The following is a 19,691-nucleotide window of genomic DNA, read 5'->3' on the forward strand; positions in this document are numbered from 1 at the left end:
CCTGAGGGACTTGTGCTTTTTCGGGGGGAAAATGCCGGGTCGGTTGGTCCATATTGTGTTGTACCTTGCGCTGTGCTAAGGAGCCTGGTCCTTCTCCATTCTTTTTTTGCCCCTCTCTTCTCCTGCTTGGCGGGGCTGGGAGGGGGCTGTCGAGGTGGTTCTTGTAGAACCCCTCTGGCATCCCTGTGTACGTCCCGGTCCGCCGGGCCCAGGTCCGAATTGGTTTTCGTCGACTTGTTGGCCTGGGTTAACCCCTTCTTGAAAACTGAAACACTTGTACTGCTGTATAGCCAGTGTATACCCGCAGTTGTGTTTTGGAGTTTTGGAGTTTTTTTCTTGGGGGGTTATAGGAACAACCGCCTCATGTTAGAACCAAGGTGGTGGTTGGTTTCCAGGTGTGTTGGTAGCGGAGTCAACTCTCGGGGTAGGCCGGGCTTGGCCCCGTCTGCCTGTGAGTGTGCCCCTGCACCTTTCATGACGTCTGCCAATCATGTCAGCCTTCTCTACCTCGGCCCCTCTAGAGGGGCGGGTTTTTTTGTGGAGGCTGCGACATGGTGCACAGCATACCAGCATACGCCCCTTCCGCCGGGGTGCTGTTTTCAGCAGACCCCGTTGGCGCCTGTCTAGTCCGCAGTGCTCCAGGCTCAGGTTGAGTGGCATGTTGCCTGGATTGAGGGATCGACCTTTTTTGGGGGTTGTCTCCCCGGTGCGCTGCCTGGTCCCGCTGTGGGTGTAGCCTCTTGAGTGCTTCGGGCGGCATGCTGTGGGGGGAAGGGCCTGCTCTTGGATGGGCCCTGTCCAAATACGCTGGCGATGTGGGGGGTGGTGTCACTAGTGACCGCCTGGTGGGGTCTCGATGCTGCGGCGCCGTTGGCCTCACCAGGCCCCCTTTTCCGGGGGGTCCAGTCCCTTCCTGGGGCTGGGTCCTCCTTCGCGCTCCGCTGGGACGGCCTTGCCACAGGGTTGGGTTTTTTCCCTTGCCCCCGTGATATTAGGGGTTGTAACGGGGTTTTTATTTCTTCCCGTTCGTTCCCTAGTGGCATGTGGGTTGCGCGTTTGTGTAGTCGTGGGTTCTTCTGGGAAGGTAAGTCCCACGGTCTGCTCACCCTGTGCGTTTGAGTTGCTAAACCCCTCTTCGCACAGTCGGATCCGATTCCCTCCCGTCCTCCACTAGGGGGGTCCAGGGGGCTCGGGTCCTCCCCGGTTCTGATGGTTGTGGGGGGCCTCAGCGGGTACATTTGTCAAGCTTACGCTCTGCTCAGCTCCTGTATTCCAGTAAGACGCAGAGCGGTAGCTATACGATATATAACGTACGGTTATGTCTAGCGGTATAGTATAGTGGACGCTCTGCGTCAGACTCACTGAGGACCCCGTGGTCTTTGCCTTGGTGGTGAACAGTGGTGCGTTATTGAAATCATCGGGGGTTGCACGCACCACGTGCACGCGCGCTCCCGGCGCGTGCGCGCGCTCCCGCGAATGAGCATTTAATGTCCCCTTGCTTGAGCACAGACTAAAGACAGTGCCTAATTGCCTCTACAAATGGAATGTAACACATGTCTTCACAACAAGTTAGGTGTGAATGTATCTGAGAACGTATTTAACACACCTGACGACCGGCGCTATTGATATGCAAATAGCGAGTACTTATCATGGGGTGGCACGGAGTGCAACCCCGTCCCATGAAGAATGCATGCCTGGTGGTGAAAGACTTGGGAAGGAGCTGTTAGTATGGCCACAGGAGCTGTTAGTATGGCGGGGGAACCAGAGCTGGAACTAGGCTATCTCACGGGAGACGGCCTTGGCTCAACAGCCCCTCGGAGAGGCAAACTCCCCACCGGACGCCGCTCGGGTGCGTCTGACTGCCACGACCGTGGAGTCAGAGCAGCCCCACGACGCACGGCGGAGGCGGCAATGGAAAACCACTGGTGAAGGGTGACGTTGTGAGTGCTCGAACCCTCCGATCTCGATGAAGACATTATCTCTTAGCTTTTTCTTATAAAACTGTGAGAGAAAGAAAAAACAAGAAAACATTTCCACATAGCTCCTTTCCAACAATTACTTTACACTAAACTCAAGTGGTGTATACAGACACTTGCCGTGGTGAAAATAAGGAAGGAGCTGTTAGTATGGCCACACCCCTGCTTATGTAGATTTATTCAGTGCTAGTACTGATATAGGGATAGATTCCAGTAGGACGCAGAGCGTCCGCTATACTCATATAACTATGGTTATAGACATAACCGTACGTTTGTTATGTTAAGCTAAGAAATCTGCTAAGAAGCATATATAATATTTATTATTATTATAATTATTTTATTTCATTGGGTTTTTAGCTCTAGCTGCACTTTTGTTGCAACCCCAGTTATCCCATTAGTTCCCCCAAACTTAGGTTTGTTATGTTAACACTATAGGGACCAGCCACGAGTTTACTCGTGTTTCGGTGCCATGCGTTGTGGACCAGAGCCACGAGTTAACTCGTGGCAAGTTGTTATTGTTTTATTCCATATTAACACTTTGACTGCCTAAAAACGATTTACAACGTCTTTGCTGGCGATGCTAAAGTTGCCGGGGGACGCTGTACAGCGTCCTTATATCAATATTTCAAAAATCTGGAATCGGATTCATATTCCCCCTCCGCTGGCCTGAGATTCACCAGCAGGACCCACTGAGCTCTCTGGCGGTTCAGGAGCGCCATCTGGTGGCCGATCGGCGCAACTGCTTAACAGGAAGCGCAGTAGAGGTTTTGCTGGTCGGCCCTATTGCTTCCGGCCACTCGGGATAGGTTCCGGCACTCTAGCTCGTCACTCTACATAGCGATCGATTGCCAATAACTCGATAAACAACATGATTTGGACGTATATACCATTATACAAGCTGGAGATGGACCGGGTAATAATATATCCCATAATGATAAAATTTCTACTCGACGATGATCGCCCAACGGCGCGCGGAGACTGGGGTGAGTTTCAGCGTGTAACGTTACCATCTTCGATACTAACTGCTTTTATCAACATTTGACCCACATTAGATGATTGGTATAACGCTGCCCACGGAATTATAAACGCCCCCTCGCCCATCCGGTCAACATCAGATGACGTGTAGTAACTTCTAGAAGTACGTCTAGTTGGAATTTTTTATATCGCGCTGATTGCCATCAAACTGTATTTCATCATCAATATAATGCATTTGGGGCTATATATCACGTTCTGGAGAAAGTTGCAGAAAGAGATGAAAACATACTTATACATTAGACCATACTTTACTATGAATATGTGAATGAAAAAGTTTAACGTTGCTACACAATGAACAATACATATAGGACTTTGAATGGGCCCTAATAATGGCAATGTAGCAATAGAATTTAAAAAGTTATAGCCCTGCAAAGAAGGGGACGTTCTCCATAGACAAATAGCGCTGGCAATCTATGGTATATCATTAATTTAACCCATGGCAGCCAAAGTGTTAATAACGCTATTAACGTCCCCGATCGACTTGCAGGACCTACCCGCATATTTGATTTTCGAAACATGCAATACAGGCCAGATCCGCTTAGGGGCGCCATCGCTCCACTGCAGTATCATTGAGGGCGATTGAAAAAAAAATTGTTTTACTGTCTGTGGGCGTTTCATATGAGCCTCGATCCCAGCCGAACATACTCCATCTTTGATCCCGTTACCGAACGCAGATTTCAGCCTGGAATAATGGGATTTATGATCAACCAATGGACATATCGATCTACCAGATTCCGATGACTAATGACGAAATTCTGCCGGCGATCACATGGGCTGACGGTAGGATACTATTCCCCCAAATTACAGCTGGATTGGACATTGTTTTAAAACGCAACGTGATCGATCAGTGAAAATGGCTACTTGAACGCACACTGTATTGCTAATCAATAATAGTAATTGGCGTCCCCCACCGCCCCCATTTCATCCATAGATGCTCTGTAATAGTCTGGATGCTACGCAGTTTGTTTTATTTCATTCGTATATATACAGCAGAAATGGCGTTTGATATAACGTGACTAGCCTTTAGCCTATTATCTAGCTCCCCAGAAAAAAGACTAGACGAAAACTGCGATAAACCTTATATTCACGGCGCTATAAAATGACAACCAACCGATGGATTTTTATTTTCTTTAAGCCATTATGAAGGCACGGTTTATGCACTCAAGTGACAATGAGAATGGACAGATAGCAATACTATAAAGTATATATATAGCTGTTAGAAAGTACATCGGTTTGTTGACAAAGCGTTGTCCTCCAGCCATATATTACACTGCAAGCCGTGGTCGTCAATGTGTTAAGCTAAGAAATCTGCTAAGAAGTATATTATTTATTATTATTTTATTTCATTCGGTTTTTAGCCCTAGTTGCACTTTTTTGTGTTTATTTCATGTTTTTAACAGTGCATGAAAGATTGTGTATTACTGATTTTTTTTTTTAATAAATCATAGTGGTTCAAATATTTGGGTCGCGACTTAATGACTAAGGAAAATGTTGGGTCCCGAGGCTAGACCAGTTGAGAACCACTGGTTTAGCTGGTTCGGTAATAAGAAGTGTATTCTCAGGAGTCGGAGAGATAATCACAAGATACTGTACATTCAGACAGTGTTGGATCTAAAACATTTTTGATTTATATGGACACTTTTTATCATGGAAAGTTCAAGCCCGGACCACAAAACAACAAGTGAGTCTGTGTACTGTTCTGTAGTTACTGAAACTGATTGAATATGGCAAGATTCAAGAGGTTTATTTGTCACACAAGGCATACAGTGAAATTAGGGTGGGCTGGCCATGCCTGCTTTGTAGATAATAAATAGCCTCTCTCTCTCTCTCTCTCTCTCTCTCTCTCTCTCTCTCTCTCTCTCTCTCTCTCTCTCTCTCTCTCTCTCTCTCTCTCTCTCACAAACAACGCAGTATGCACGTTCCGTGACTCGCGCTGCGTTATGACTTATGTCATAAGTGAATTGTATAGAAACAACTCACCAAAATTTACTATTGCACAACTGATTTAAAATATATATATATATCTACAGTGCTACAGTGTAGGTTAATATATTAGGACATGACAGTAAGGTTAGTTAGGGTTAGATTTATTTATAATTTTTTTTTCATTTAAAAAAAAGGTTGAAGAGGTGCGTCTTTAGTCAATGGTGAAAGATTGGACGGGTTTCGGCTGTCCTAACTGTGGTGGGAAGTTCGTTCCACCATTGTGGGGCAAGGACCGAGAATAGGCGACTTCTCTTTGATGACCCTCCCGGAGCTCGGATAGGAGTAGGTCTGAGGCGGCCAGAAGATGCAGAGCATAGGGGTCTTGAGGGTGTGTAGTTAGAGACCATTGACCGGAGGTAGGCAGGAGCCGTTCCCTTTGCTGCATGATATGCCAGGTCGAGGGCCTTGAAGCGAATTCGTGCGGCAATGGGGAGCCAGTGCAGGTCCCTGAGAATGGGGTGACATGGGCTGACTTCGGTAGGTTTGAGATCAGGCGGGCCGCTGCGTTCTGAATGAGTTGAAGAGGCTTGGTGTCAGTGGTCGGAAGGCCAGCATGCAGTGGGTCGCAGTAGTCGAGGCGGGAGATGACTGTTGATTGGACGAGGAGTTGGGTGGCTTCTTTTGTCAGGAAGGGGCGGATCCTTCTGACGTTGCTCAGGAGGAATCTGCATGTTCTGGTTGTCGCTGCGATGTGAGCGGAGAAGTAACTGGTCGTCAAGGACAACACCAAGGTTCTTGGCGGTCTGGGACGCGGCCACAGTTGCATTCTCGACTGATGGAAAGGGCGGTCAAGGGGGAGGATTTGGCCGGCAGGTGAAGCAATTCTGTTTTGCTTAGGTTCAGTTTGAGGTGGTTGGTCGTCATCCAGGCAGAGATGTCAGACAGACAGGCCGAGATCCGCAGGTGGCAGACAGGGTCCCTCTCCATGACACTTGGTAGGAGCGGTCATTGAGGTATGATGTCAGCCATGTCAGCGCAGAGCCAGCCACTCCTAAACAATCCCTGGACCACCACTGGGTATTCGGATCTAACTAATCTGTCCAGGTCCATTGACAGACATGGCAAGTCAAAGAACCACATCACTGGGTGAGTGGTTGTATTGAAAACACACACACACATGTTGAGCCATCTTCGACGTAAGATGCTAATATTGTGTTGTTAACTTGTTTTGCCATCTTCGCCGTAAGATGTCCGTAAAATGAGGCTATATAATTGTGTGCTTTAGCTCTGTTTATTTAAAGTTTTCTTCCATCTTCGAGGAAACTGATTGTTATAGGCATGGTGGGATAGGAAAGCTATTATTGTATTGCATGTGTTGAACCGTAATGGATGTGACTCTGCTGTTTTCTTTTGCCTGACTGAACGTAATATTAGTGGTTTTGACACTGCAACGTTTAACGCATTATCAAAACATAGGTTGTAAAAAAAAATATCTGACTTGGCATCCTCTGTCATTTTACCCACGCTACGCCACTGGCACCAATTATCTACAATTACACGGTATTCAATTCATATTCGACTGGGACATCTAAGGCATTTGTGCCTTTTCATATAGTGCGCAAAACAATTCCATCTGAAATTAAATAATGTGGCGGTGACCCAATTCAAATGAGAATACAATTTTCCCCACTGTTGCATCCAAAGACTTTCAATGAACACATAAATATTGCACAGCATTTCAACACAGCATGGTTCCTGAGTGTTTTCCATTTTAAAAGCATGCTTGAAAGATTGTGAGTGTTATGTGTACATTCACATGGTGGTGGGTACTTACTGTCTTGTGTTACATTCACATGGTGGTGTGGCTGTAGTGTTTAATTTATTGTTTTGTAATTAATTTAACACAGGTGTAGTGACAAGAGGCTCCATATAAGCAGACCGGGAGCATCGTCATTCTTTCTTGTTCTACCTTGTTTTTTGTGTCTGAACCAAGGATGCTGTTGTAGCCAGTTCTCCACTCTTGTTATTTAAAAGTATAGTAAATAAATATGATTATTTTGCTAAAAACGTGTCCGACTTCATGCTGTCCACCATTTTGCAACCAAGGCCTATGGGGAAACGAGCCATCTTCTTGTGACTGTTGAGGCCTTAGGGCAAGACATACAGGCTTGGTTGTAACACAAGTCAACCAGGTTTAATTATAGGGGATAGCTGCTCCATTGACAGCCTGTGTGTCTATATTTCTCAAGTAATGTACTTTACTTAATTTCACACTGTGAAAACCCACAAGGTTGTGCAGAAAATGGGTCACCCAGATAGAAGGAATCAAGGAGCTTGGTAACTCAACAGCTAACTGAGAAACATGCCATCTCTAGTAGGCACTCTGGGCGGGATGGGGAGGGGGGTGCAGACAGAGAGAGGGGTAGAGAGAAAGATCAAAAGCAGTGGAGAAGACAAACATAAATAAATAAGAGTGTCAGTGTGAAACGGAAAAGGGAAAAACTGAATTTTAGAAAGAGACAGCAATCATGGCACCCAACCCCCTCCAATGTACAGTTTCCCCCACCCCGCCTACCCAACCCCCCCCCCCCCCCAAACTCCACCCACCCAACCACCTCCAATGTACAGTTTCCCACCCCACCTACCCAACCTCCTCCAATGTACAGTTTCTTCCCCCTCAAATGTATATAGCCAACCCTCTAGACTCCTTTTGTACACATAAACAGTACTGTATATTTTTGGATCTGGTATGTCATAAATGTCTAGATGCAACAGTACTGTCTACCTGTATGCAGGGGTGCAGTCGTGCACACACGCGGTTACACGCCGTGTTACTAGATCACTGAGGCAGAAGTACGCGCGATCGCGCACGGATGTGTACTCGCGTGTACGCGCACACAAAAATGCGCTCTATCCATTTGTTGTGCGCTAAGTACGCGGCCACCCATAACAAAAGCGCGTCTTCAACCACGCCCCCGCCCGCAAATACAAACAGATATAAACAGATCATTTGACAACAGAGACAGCTGTCCTGCCACTCCACAACAAGGCAAGTAACCGCATTTAAAACAGATTTTCTTTTTTTCTAGTCTATAGGCCCTAATGTATTTGTCCAGATTGACTAAGGTAGGCTATTTGCCTGTTTGTTTCTCTTGAAATAAATAATCGTGGCACTGGAAATAATCATGTTTTAATTCAATGTGATCACTGATTAATCTTGTACTGACAAAATGCAGATATATTCTTACAAAGAAATGTATTTGCCACGCAATCACATTGGAAGAATAATAATACAATCATTCAGTACATTGGAATACTGACAAAGCCATACTTGGTAATTTACTGTACAACTGGGTTAGGACATTTGTAGGGGCCAGTTTCGAATTGCAGTCTCCCGTAGTTGTTTTTTGAGTGTTTTTGAAAGTGGGTAGTGATTCACATTCCTTTACAGCTTTGGGTAGAGCGTTTCACATTGAATCCCTGATTCCCTGCCCCCTCATCAAGTTTGGTGTGAACGATGGGCTGTGTCTGTGATTGCTTCGCTATTCATTAAAAAAAAAAAAAATCTGTTCTGTGCGCATGCACGTACCCGCGCGTGCGCATGCGCGTGCACGGCGTGTTACCAGTTCCCATATTACCACTGCACCCCTGCCTGTATGTTATGTATGTCATATATGTTATGGTGAATTGAAAATGGGGGACCCTGATGTAAACAAGTCGAAAGTCTTTCTCTGGTCTGCATCCCCTTAACAATTGTGTGTATTGAGCTGTACTGTATTGTACCCATTCTGCAATCTGTTAATAAAATGTTCAATCAATCAATCAAGACATTTAGACCAGACACATGTCGGGTTACTATAGTTGCAATGCGGAGCCATGTGAATTCATGCCTACAGTACCAGTGTGACCAAGGCAAATATGACCAGTGTTATAGAAATATGTCATGTTTCTCTGTTCTAAATACATATTCTCTGTACAGCCTTAGTTAATATAGTTAACTAGTGTAGCAGGGTGGATTATCCCTGCTTTATGGGAGTAGTTGTACACGGCCACCTGGTAGCGGGATGCAGTAGAGCTTGGTCTCACTGGACCCCCGTCTTTGGCCAGGAACGTCAAACTTCACTAACCTTGGGGTGGCACTCTGGTCCTTCTGGCCCTCCAGGGCGATCAGCAGTAGCTCCCCACACACCCCCACTTCCCCCAGTACTTCCTTTAGCCCCCCCACACCTGGTGGCAGTAAGATGGATAATGGTTTTCGCTCCCCAAAGCAGTACCCTCCCTTAATGACCTGTAGAGACCTTTAACAATAAAATAGGGGTGTAGGTGGGGAAAGGGTTAAATAATAATAGCATTACCCGGACCAAAAAGGGTTAAGACACGGACTCACTAATCGACACACACACAGTGCTCCCATCCAGTATTTGTTTAGTGTCTCAATCGGATTCAAGTTACAAATAAATACAGTCTGATTATATGCTATTACGCCTTAGGCACCAAGTGCTCTCGCTCCGTAAGACAGACTAAAGTGCTGCCCACGTCTGGGCTAGGCACAGTACCAATACCTTCCCCTAAGGGTTTACATATACTGTTGCACTACTTCAACAATGGGGAGGGAAGGGTTCACTGAATGGGAATTGTATAAAGGAACATGCACGTTATAACACTCAAAAGAAATAAACAGTGGGCCCAAATTACCAAATAAAAGTCCTAGCTAAAGCCGGCTTAAATGGTTGGGGTACCCCTATACGCTGCTGCCCGCGTTCATTCAAAGCAACGTTTATCTTCGCCCTTAGGGCCTGCGCCACACAGTGAATTGTATATGATACCGTTTCAGCACTCAAAGCGCCGCTGTACTTATCAGAGAGGGCGGGCCCACTCTCACCACCATTAGTCCGGGTGGTAAGATGGCCGTCGGGCGATCCCGCGATAACAGCCAGCGGGCCGGGGTAGGCAGCTGGGGCAGTGGCGTGGGCTGGAGGAGCGTGCTGTGTTGTGGCGACCTCTGCTGGGGAGAAGAGGCGTCCTCTGCTAGGTCGAAGAGACGTCTACTGCGGGGCTGAAGGGACGAGCCGACGCGCGGGCTAAGCTGTGGTGCTAACCTAAACACAGCTAAACTGTGGGTCTTGGTGGACCCTCCTGCTATCGCCTATATAGCTAACGCACGGTGGGCTATGTCTACCACCTGTCTTCGGCGACGCTCGCCTGGTGGTGCACTCAAAGTGTCTATAGCCCCTTAGCCACAAGCTAAAATACCGCATACACTTCTAGTATAACCCGTGGTATTACTGAAGTTTATTCCTTTCTCTGTTTCATTAGTCCAACACTCCACTATCGCCTGTAGTTCTATAATAAACCGGATTGTAGCAGAGTCTCTCTATCTCTCCCGCTTGCTCTCAATGGGGCTCTTCGAGAGCGCACGTCTGCTCACGTCCACGTTCCACGTCGAAGAGACTTCCTCTCTGTTCCACTCTTCAGGTAACCAGCGTCTTCCTCGTCTCGTCTCCTCTCTGCCACCACCGCCCCCTGCTGGCGACTGCAATCCGGCCCCATTATGGGACACTCAAGGAAGGAAAAGGATGATCTAGTTGCACGTTAATAATCCATATTCCGGCCGGAGGGATGAAAGAGAACCTTGCGTTATTTGTCCGGGCGGCGTGTATCACTTCCGCAACGGATTTAGTCGGATTTCGGTTTCCGGGTTCGCCTGATTGGCCTGGCACGCCCCCGCGGCAGCGGCAGACTTCACTGCCGCTTTCCCACTTCAACGCCAGAGCAATATTGTCGCGCCATCTTCTGAGTGCTCACTGAGTTACGCTACAATATACAATATACTATGCAATGTACTAATATACAATACGGCTCACTTTTCCCACTTCAATGACAGAGTTGCTGTTTAATAATATTGTCGCGTTGTGGAAAGCAGGATGAGAGAGCGTAGATTTCAGTGTGTATCATTTAATCATTTATCATTTAACATTTGAAAGGCATACATTGTTGTCATACAGAAGTACAGAATACTTTTATCCAAAATGCTTCTTACTGTTACTGATAGATACTGTGCTAGACAAGATAAGTATGAAATAAAATAGTATAGCATGTAAAATAGAAGTAAAAATAGAGGTCACGCTGTTCAGTATAGACATATGTACAATGTTCAAGTTTCAAGTTCAAGTTTCTTTAATAGTTGTCATACAGAAGTACAGAATACTTTTATACAAAATGCTTCTTACTGTTACGCTCCAGAGACTGTGCAAGACAAGATAAGTATGAAATAAAATAACATAGTATAGCATGTAAATTAGAAGTAAAAAAAATGAGGTCACAGTGTTCAGTATAGACATATGTACAATGTTCGATGCAGAATAGATAATATACAATATACTATGCAATGTACTAATATACAATACGGCTCACTTTTCCCACTTCAATGACAGAGCTGCTGTTTAATAATATTGTTGCGTTGTGGAAAGCAGGATGAGAGAGCGTAGATTTTATGCTATACTATTTTATTTCATACTTATCTTGTCTAGCACAGTCTCTAACAGTAACAGTAAGAAGCATTTTGGATAAAAGTATTCTGTACTTCTGTATGACAACAATGTATGCCTTTCAAATGTTAAATGATAAATGATTAAATGATACACACTGAAATCTACGCTCTCTCATCCTGCTTTCCACAACACGACAATATTATTAAACAGCAGCTCTGTCATTGAAGTGGGAAAAGTGAGCCGTATTGTATATTAGTACATTGCATAGTATATTGTATATTGTAGCGTAACTCAGTGAGCACTCAGAAGATGGCGCGACAATATTGCTCTGGCGTTGAAGTGGGAAAGCGGCAGTGAAGTCTGCCGCTGCCGCGGGGGCGTGCCACAGCGTGTCACGTGGCCGTCGCAGCCAATCAGGCGAACCCGGAAACCGAAATCCGACTAAATCCGTTGCGTAAGTGATACACGCGTCCGGGCGGGATATCAAAGAGAACCACTGGTTACCATGTCTTTGTGCACACAGGGGAAGTAAAAGGTTACGTTAGCACTTCTGAATAATAGTAGAATATTCAGAATGCTACATAGTATAGTTTTCTCAGACATTAGGGCGACATGTTCTTAAAACATTAAAACATTCTTAAAACAACTTAAGGGTCAGGACAGCTTGACTTAGATATGACATGTCCAAGAAAATCACATCTTGTTATTTTCTTGTTGTCTTCATATCAATCTAGTGTCAGACACTAAAACCCAATGACTCACCCCTCAAGTTCAAGTCCATCATTCCAGTGATGTGAGAGGCAATATGGGGCTTATCACTTGTCATTGTAATGGAGTGTAATGTAGTGTCAGAGAGGCCTATAGGCCCCATAGCATGCAGCAACGTTTCAAGTTTTGTTTATTTGTCACATGTAATCAGGGCTTGACATTAACATTTTGGCTCACCAGCCACTGTGGCTAGTGGTTTTACAAAGTCACTAGCCACTCAGCATTTTCACCAGCCAAAAATCACACACACACTATCCAAATATCCAGTTTGTTTTTATAGTGTAAAGTTTGGCTACTTGAGACAGACTGTTATTACGCACCACGCAAGTAAGCACGCACTGCGTTGAGAGAGAGGGAGAGACTGTCTTTAGAGAGAGAGTGATGAGAGAGAGAGTGATGAGAGAGAGAGAGTGATGAGAGACAGAGAGAATGCGAGGAGAGAGAGACTCTTCACTACAACTCTAAAACAGTGACGCTGCACGGTCTACCCGCCAAAGTGGCTGGTAAGAGTGACAGAGTTACACGCCACTGCCAAATTCTACCCGCATTTGGCGGGTGTTAATGTCAAGCCCTGCATGTAATGTACATGTAGGTACATTATAGTGAAACGTTTGGTTATGTAGGCTACTATGACCCTCCTGAGATTCTGCTTCATACAGTAAAACAGTCTTTGATTATTCTCTTAGCCTTGGCGCTCAAATTATTATAGTTTTTCTGTTTTGTTTTTTGCCTGATCTCTCCGCTTTGAGGGAGAGATAAGGCTTGGCTGTGCAGCTGTGCCAAGCAAATTAACAATAGAGTTCTCCAACCAACATCTCTGAGATCCTGTTGTGCTCAGTTACAAAACAGGTCATTACTATTAGTCATAAAAACTGGTAGGCTCTATTTTAACTTTAGTTTAACCGGGATTGACTATTTCAATTAGGAGCAAATTCTCATTTACATTGACAGCCTAGTCAATGTTATTGGTTAGTGTAAATGCAGCTGTCGCCTATAGAGGGCGCATGTTTATTTTTATATTTCTTTTTATCTCATGTGACGTATCACGTCCTGTCTGCGTGTGGCTTTATGACAGGTCATGAGTGCAAGAATGTGACAATTTGACCATGTGACCGCGGCAACGCGGGAGAGCGGCAGTGAGGAAATAGGCTGTCTCTAAGACAAACTCTAACCTTAACCAGCTCCTTAACAGCGCCTAAACTTAACCGTTCTAACCTTAACCAACTCCGAAACAATGCCTAACCTTAACCTTAACCTTAACCATGCCTAACCTTAACCATAGAAAGAATATTGCCATTCTCTTTGACAAACTCTAACCTTAACCAGCTCCTTAACAGCGCCTAAACTTAACCGTTCTAACCTTAACCAACTCCGAAACAATGCCTAACCTTAACCTTAACCGGCGAAAGAATACACGTTAAAAAAAAAATCACGTTAAAAAAAGAAAAATCATGGGATTCGAACTCGTCAACAACAAACCGCAGGACCGCGGACCGCTGCTATGCCAGGTGAGCTGAAGCGCCGAATGAAAATCATGGCGGATTCCTGCGGCGGTTACCTAATTCCGCTCGCGCTCTGCCGCTCCGCCGCTCTGCCGCTCTGCTCTGCGGTTGCCGCGCCTGCCGCGGGGCATGGCGCAGCCAATCAGGGAAAACGCGGAAGCAAAAGCAGCACTACTGACCTGTCATTAAGGAATAGGCGTCCTGTCTCACGCTCTGACCCAGCGTAGTTTGAGCAGATCTGGATCTGGCGGAACGTGCCTAGACTTGTAGGAGAAGATAGCGCAGCAGATTTGTGCACTTCATTTGTCAAAGATAAAAGATTAAAGTACTAGAGTTTGAAGATAACCCCCTCCCATTGAGCTGCAAGCAGGCCAAAGTGGTTCGTAAAGTTTATTCACACTTTTCGTTTTGTTTTTGTAATTCTATTGACCGAATTGTATTAGTATTGACTGTTGTAATTTCCTGCTTTGTAGTTCTACGGTGGTGATGAACGTGATTTGCATCAATAAACAGCCATCTGTAATTAAAGAACTCGGAGTCCTCGTCGTGCATCAATGGGCGGCACAGTAGAACACTGGACTGTGGAGTTGAAGACTCCATATGAGAACGTCGGGTAGAGGATTGTCTGCAGTCGAAGATGTATCGTCATGTCTGGGGAACCTTTGTGCTGGGAAGGAGCTGCAGCAGTGTGCACACGGCCAAACAAGCGAGCTTGTGGAAGAAGACGGCTCGAGGTTGGCGCGGGTACAGGACTCTGCCGCTGAACCTTTCCACGTATCAGTAAGATTCACAGCATCCATCTTAAAGAAGCAGTAGACGTTTTCCATACGTTGAAATTGAACTGCATAGGCAATGCCATTCACCAAGTTGACTGACTACACGTCTCAGGTATTGACTTTTCAGAGAGAAGTATTGTTGTAGACTACAATTGCATTGCAAGTGCGCACATTCTTGAGACTGTATATAAGGTTGTTTACAGTTTAATATTTTTGGCCATTTAAGAATAGGTTGATATTCATTAATGAAGTCTAGCTTTATAAGGTTAATTTAGAAAAGGCCATTCATAAAGGGTATATTCGAACTTAATACTTGCATTTTCATAATAGCCTACTATAGGCTTACATTTTCATTTCGTTTTTGAATTTCATATTAGCCTACACATTTTACCAGTTATCCCAGTATAGTAAGCTACTATAATATAAACCTAGGCCTATGGTTTATTTGTTATTTTTCGTGATTTGTATTTCACATTGAAGAAAGGTGTAGATTTGAATTGGCCTACAATGTTCAACTAAATTAAGCATTTTATTTTTGAATACTTAAGACATTTGTTGACACTTTTCATTATTAGGCTTACACATTTCTTAGACTGAATTCATATTAGCCTACCCCTCTATTTACAGTTCATATTTCTTATTCGATAGATATGGTTCATAAATATTTAATGAATACATAATTGATTTATTTACTACACAGTAAACATGTCACAAAGGGGTGAGATGGAGCAAACTGAATCTCAGATTGAGTCCAAAAAGGGACAGGCTCTTGTAGACGATAAGGTGATGGATCTAAAAGTGAACTTCAAAGGGGCATATGAGAGGTGGAAGCACAACATGAATGGACTGAAAATATCCATCAAGTATAAGGACGACTCTGACCTAATGAAGATAACCCCCTCCCATATAGCCAGAATAAATTCAGCCCAAAATGAGTATTTATCTAAAAATGAGAGACACTTTACATCCCGATCATCCAGACTCAGAAACCCGTAGAAGGAATGATACATGCCAATCGCACACCAGGACTGTTAATAAAAAGGCTCAGCAGTTCCCCAACAAGATGAGAACCAGGACTGCTAATAAAAGGGCGTTCCTCAACAACGGTGGTTCTGAAATCTCAGTGTCACACAACGCAAGACAAGCTGCAGCGGAAGTAGCCGCAGCTACAGAGGTACTAAAAATAATGAGAGAGCGCCATGAGCAAGAAGAAGAAATCCGAAGACTGGAGCAGGAAGATGAAAGGCGGTCGGCTGAAAACGACGCAGAGAACGCCAAGATCCACGCAGAGAACGCCAAGATCCAGGCAGAGAAAATATTCATCATGGAAAGTGCTGATAGAAGAAAAAAGCTGAATGAGAAAAAGAGAGAAGTGGAACGGTTAGAGGAACTCAAGAAACTCAACGCAGTTAAGGCAAAGCTAAAGGTTTACACTGAAAGCGTTCATAATGATGATGAAGAAGATCATCTGTGGTTACCTCTTCTACACTATCCTTCAGCACATTCGCTAGCTCTCACCCCACAATAAGAACTGCGTCCTCTTGCGCCTCCAGTGTTCCAACAAGGAGAGAGCCCGTCTCAACAAGGAGAGAGCCCTTCTCAACAAGGAGAGAGCCCTTCTCAACAAGGAGAGAGCCCGTCTCAACAAGGAGAGAGCCCTTCTCAACAAGGAGAGAGCCCGTCTCAACAAGGAGAGAGTCCTTCTCAACAAGGAGAGAGCCCGTCTCAACAAGGAGAGAGCCCGTCTCAACAAGAAGAGAGCCCGTCTCAACAAGGAGAGAGCCCTTCTCAACAAGGAGAGAGCCCGTCTCAACAAGGAGAGAGCCCTTCTCAACAAGGAGAGAGCCCTTCTCAACAAGGAGAGAGTGAGCGAGAGGAACAGGAAGAGCCTGTCATTCTGACTGGACAAGAGCCATGCACTGCCACAGCAAACGGTGTGAAGAATGAAGATGAGAATCAACAAGGAGAGAGCCCTTCTCAACAAGGAGAGAGCCCGTCTCAACAAGGAGAGAGCCCTTCTCAACAAGGAGAGAGCCCTTCTCAACAAGGAGAGAGCCCTTCTCAACAAGGAGAGAGCCCTTCTCAACAAGGAGAGAGCCTGTCTCAACAAGGAGAGAGCCCGTCTCAACAAGGAGAGAGCCCTTCTCAACAAGGAGAGAGCCCTTCTCAACAAGGAGAGAGACCTTCTCAACAAGGAGAGAACCTTTCTCAACAAGGAGAGAGCCCTTCTCAACAAGGAGAGAGACCTGGAGAGAGACCTCATCGACAAAGAGAGAGACATTCTCATCAACAAGGAGAGAAAACAAAACCAGGAGAGTTTGTGAAAGAAGACTTCTATCTTCAGAAAAGATGGAAGAGAGTTCAGTTCCAGTCAAATGAGTTCCGGACTAGGTGGAGAAAGGAGTACCTGCTTAATCTGTAACACAGAAGAAAATGGACCAAGGACAGGAGAAATACCAGCAAGATGAGAACTTGGCAAGAAATCAGTGGAAGTTAACTGCTGACAATAGGGTCAGAAGAGTTAACCAGTTAGTCAGTGACACAACACTAGACAACAAAGGCGCACGCACATCTCAGCCACATTATTTAGAGAGAGCCATACACAAAACGGTACTATTACAGGAAGCAGAGTAAAGGCTCTTTGAAACCTTTTTTTTTGTTTTTGTGTATTTGGTTTGTTTAAAGGGTTCCCAAATATAAAGGGTTCCTGATGTTTTAAATGGTTGTGTTGAAAATCACATGTTATGTGATTGGTGGGAGTGTAAATGCAGCTGTCGCCTATAGAGGGCGCATGTTTATTTTTATATTTCTTTTTATCTCATGTGACGTATCACGTCCTGTCTCACGCTCTGACCCAGCGTAGTTTGAGCAGATCTGGCGGAACGTGCCTAGACTTGTAGGAGAAGATAGCGCAGCAGATTTGTGCACAGGGGGCGAAATTAAAGCCTGCCGCCCGCCAGGGGCGCTCAGTTTTTACCTTTGGCGCTTGCCACTGAGAGCCCTGCCCGCCGTGTGGCGTGTAGACGTGTAGTTCATAATGATACTCTTATTTTGAAGATCTGTGCGGGTCTCATTTCCGGCCCAAGCGCAGCTAGAGTCATAATATCGATGGCTCCGGCAGTTAGCAGCATTCGGTTCGTATGATGTTCTTATTTCGAAAAAAAACGTGGCAACGAGTCATATCCGCCCAGCCGGGCCAGCCCCCTGCAGCGGGATACTATTGGCTTCTGCTCGTATCAACACAGAGCGGCCCGCAGCTCTAGTGCCACTGCTAACGTTAAGCTCTCAGAATGGTAGCAGCTCGCCTGCAGCATCTAGTGCTAACGTTAAGCTCCCAGAATGGTAGCAGCTCGCCCGCAGCATCTAGTGCTAACGCATTGTCTAACGGTATCTAGCTGGCTAGCTACTGATATCAACAAATGCTCCAGCAATAGTCTACTCGAGTGCATAAAACCTCCGTTCCCTCGTTAGCTAGCTCGCGTTAGCTAACGCTAGATCGATCTGTCCCAGTAAACTAAATTGTCTTAACGTTATCTACCGGGCTAGCAGTAGCTACAGATAGCTCCTGATATCAATGTCTTATAACATTGATTGAATGCGTATTCTAGCTGAGGGCATGTTGAATGTGATTTGACAACATAACCGTAACGTTATAAATGGGTACAGCTGCATCGCCGGAGAATCCTTGCATGCTAAATGTAGGGTCTAGCTGAATATAGGGTCTAGCTGCAGGGCCGGAGAATCCTTGCTGGAGCTGGAGGCTACTCAAGTATACACACAGACAGTGGAGCTGTTTGCAGATAGCAAGCATTTTGACTTTGGTGGCGATGTCTCGCAGATAATACAACTACAAGTATGATTATATAATATATATTTTATTTAAAAAAAATTTTTTATATAAAATATATATATATATTTTTTTTTAATCAAACAAATTTTGGCAGGTAAGAAATATGCTTGGCGGGTAGACTCTTCCCATCTACCCGCCACTGGCCGGTGAGTCAAAAAGTTAATTTCGCTCCCTGTTTGTGCACTTCATTTGTCAAAGATAAAAGATTAAAGTACTAGAGTTTGAAGATAACCCCCTCCCATTGAGCTGCAAGCAGGCCAAAGTGGTTCGTAAAGTTTATTCACACTTTTCGTTTTGTTTTTGTAATTCTATTGACCGAATTGTATTAGTATTGACTGTTGTAATTTCCTGCTTTGTAGTTCTACGGTGGTGATGAACGTGATTTGCATCAATAAACAGCCATCTGTAATTAAAGAACTCGGAGTCCTCGTCGTGCATCAATGGGCGGCACAGTTAGACATACCTGAGGTGCAATTATTGTGCCTAGATGATGTTGAGAACACATCCATGTACTATTGAGATGTAAATCCTGATCTATACAGTCCTGTTTTAATTGTTAGCGACCTTCTTAACTTTTTAAGTGAATGTGGAAAGTCTGTTTTTATTTCTGGTCCCATTCCCACTGGCTCATAGCATAGGGCATTTTAACATAACCCACAGTTTTCACTCCTACCGTTTATTGACTATTGTAATCTGTTTTGGGAATGCTCTGTTCAAACAGGCTGGGTAGCTGAATTTACAACACACTTTGCAGTCACGTGTTTCATGATTTACATTTAAACCCCCCCCCCCCCCCCCCTCCCTGCCGCTGTTATCCTTCTACTCACTCTGATATTTTGTCACTGCAAACAAAACAAAGTGCATGCTGTTCAAGTTTCTTTATTAGTTGTCATACAAAAATACAAAATACTTTTATATGAAATGCTTCTTTCAGGAGCAGGTTCTCTAGAGCTGCAGGTTATAAGCGTTTATTTCAGGGATTTCCCACCCATGATTGTGACCGATTCACCGGTAAAGTTTATTTTTTATATCTCAGACCCTGATTATCTGATTTCTTAGTCCCCTCTACGGTCTGCAGTGTTTTCTTTATTTTTTTTTATGGGTATTTGCAACTAAATGTGTTAAAGGTGCACTGGGTAGTTGTACTGACCTCTGAAAAGTCTAAATAAAATAAAAACTTAATGAGATACATAAAGTGTTACAAGTTAACCTGGAGCCCCGGAGCTCTGTTTGTAACTAAGAGGTTATTTTTATTTATTTATTTTTATTCTCAAAACCTACCAGGCACAGCTCTAAATCTGTGGCAGCTTTATTCTGGGTCAAATTGCAAAGGGGGATTTCTGGCTTTTTCCATTTGTGTATTTAAT

This window comes from Notolepis coatsorum, assembly GCF_963971535.1.
Source record: "Notolepis coatsorum genome assembly, chromosome: 1".
NCBI classification, from domain to species: Eukaryota; Metazoa; Chordata; class Actinopteri; order Aulopiformes; family Paralepididae; genus Notolepis; species Notolepis coatsorum.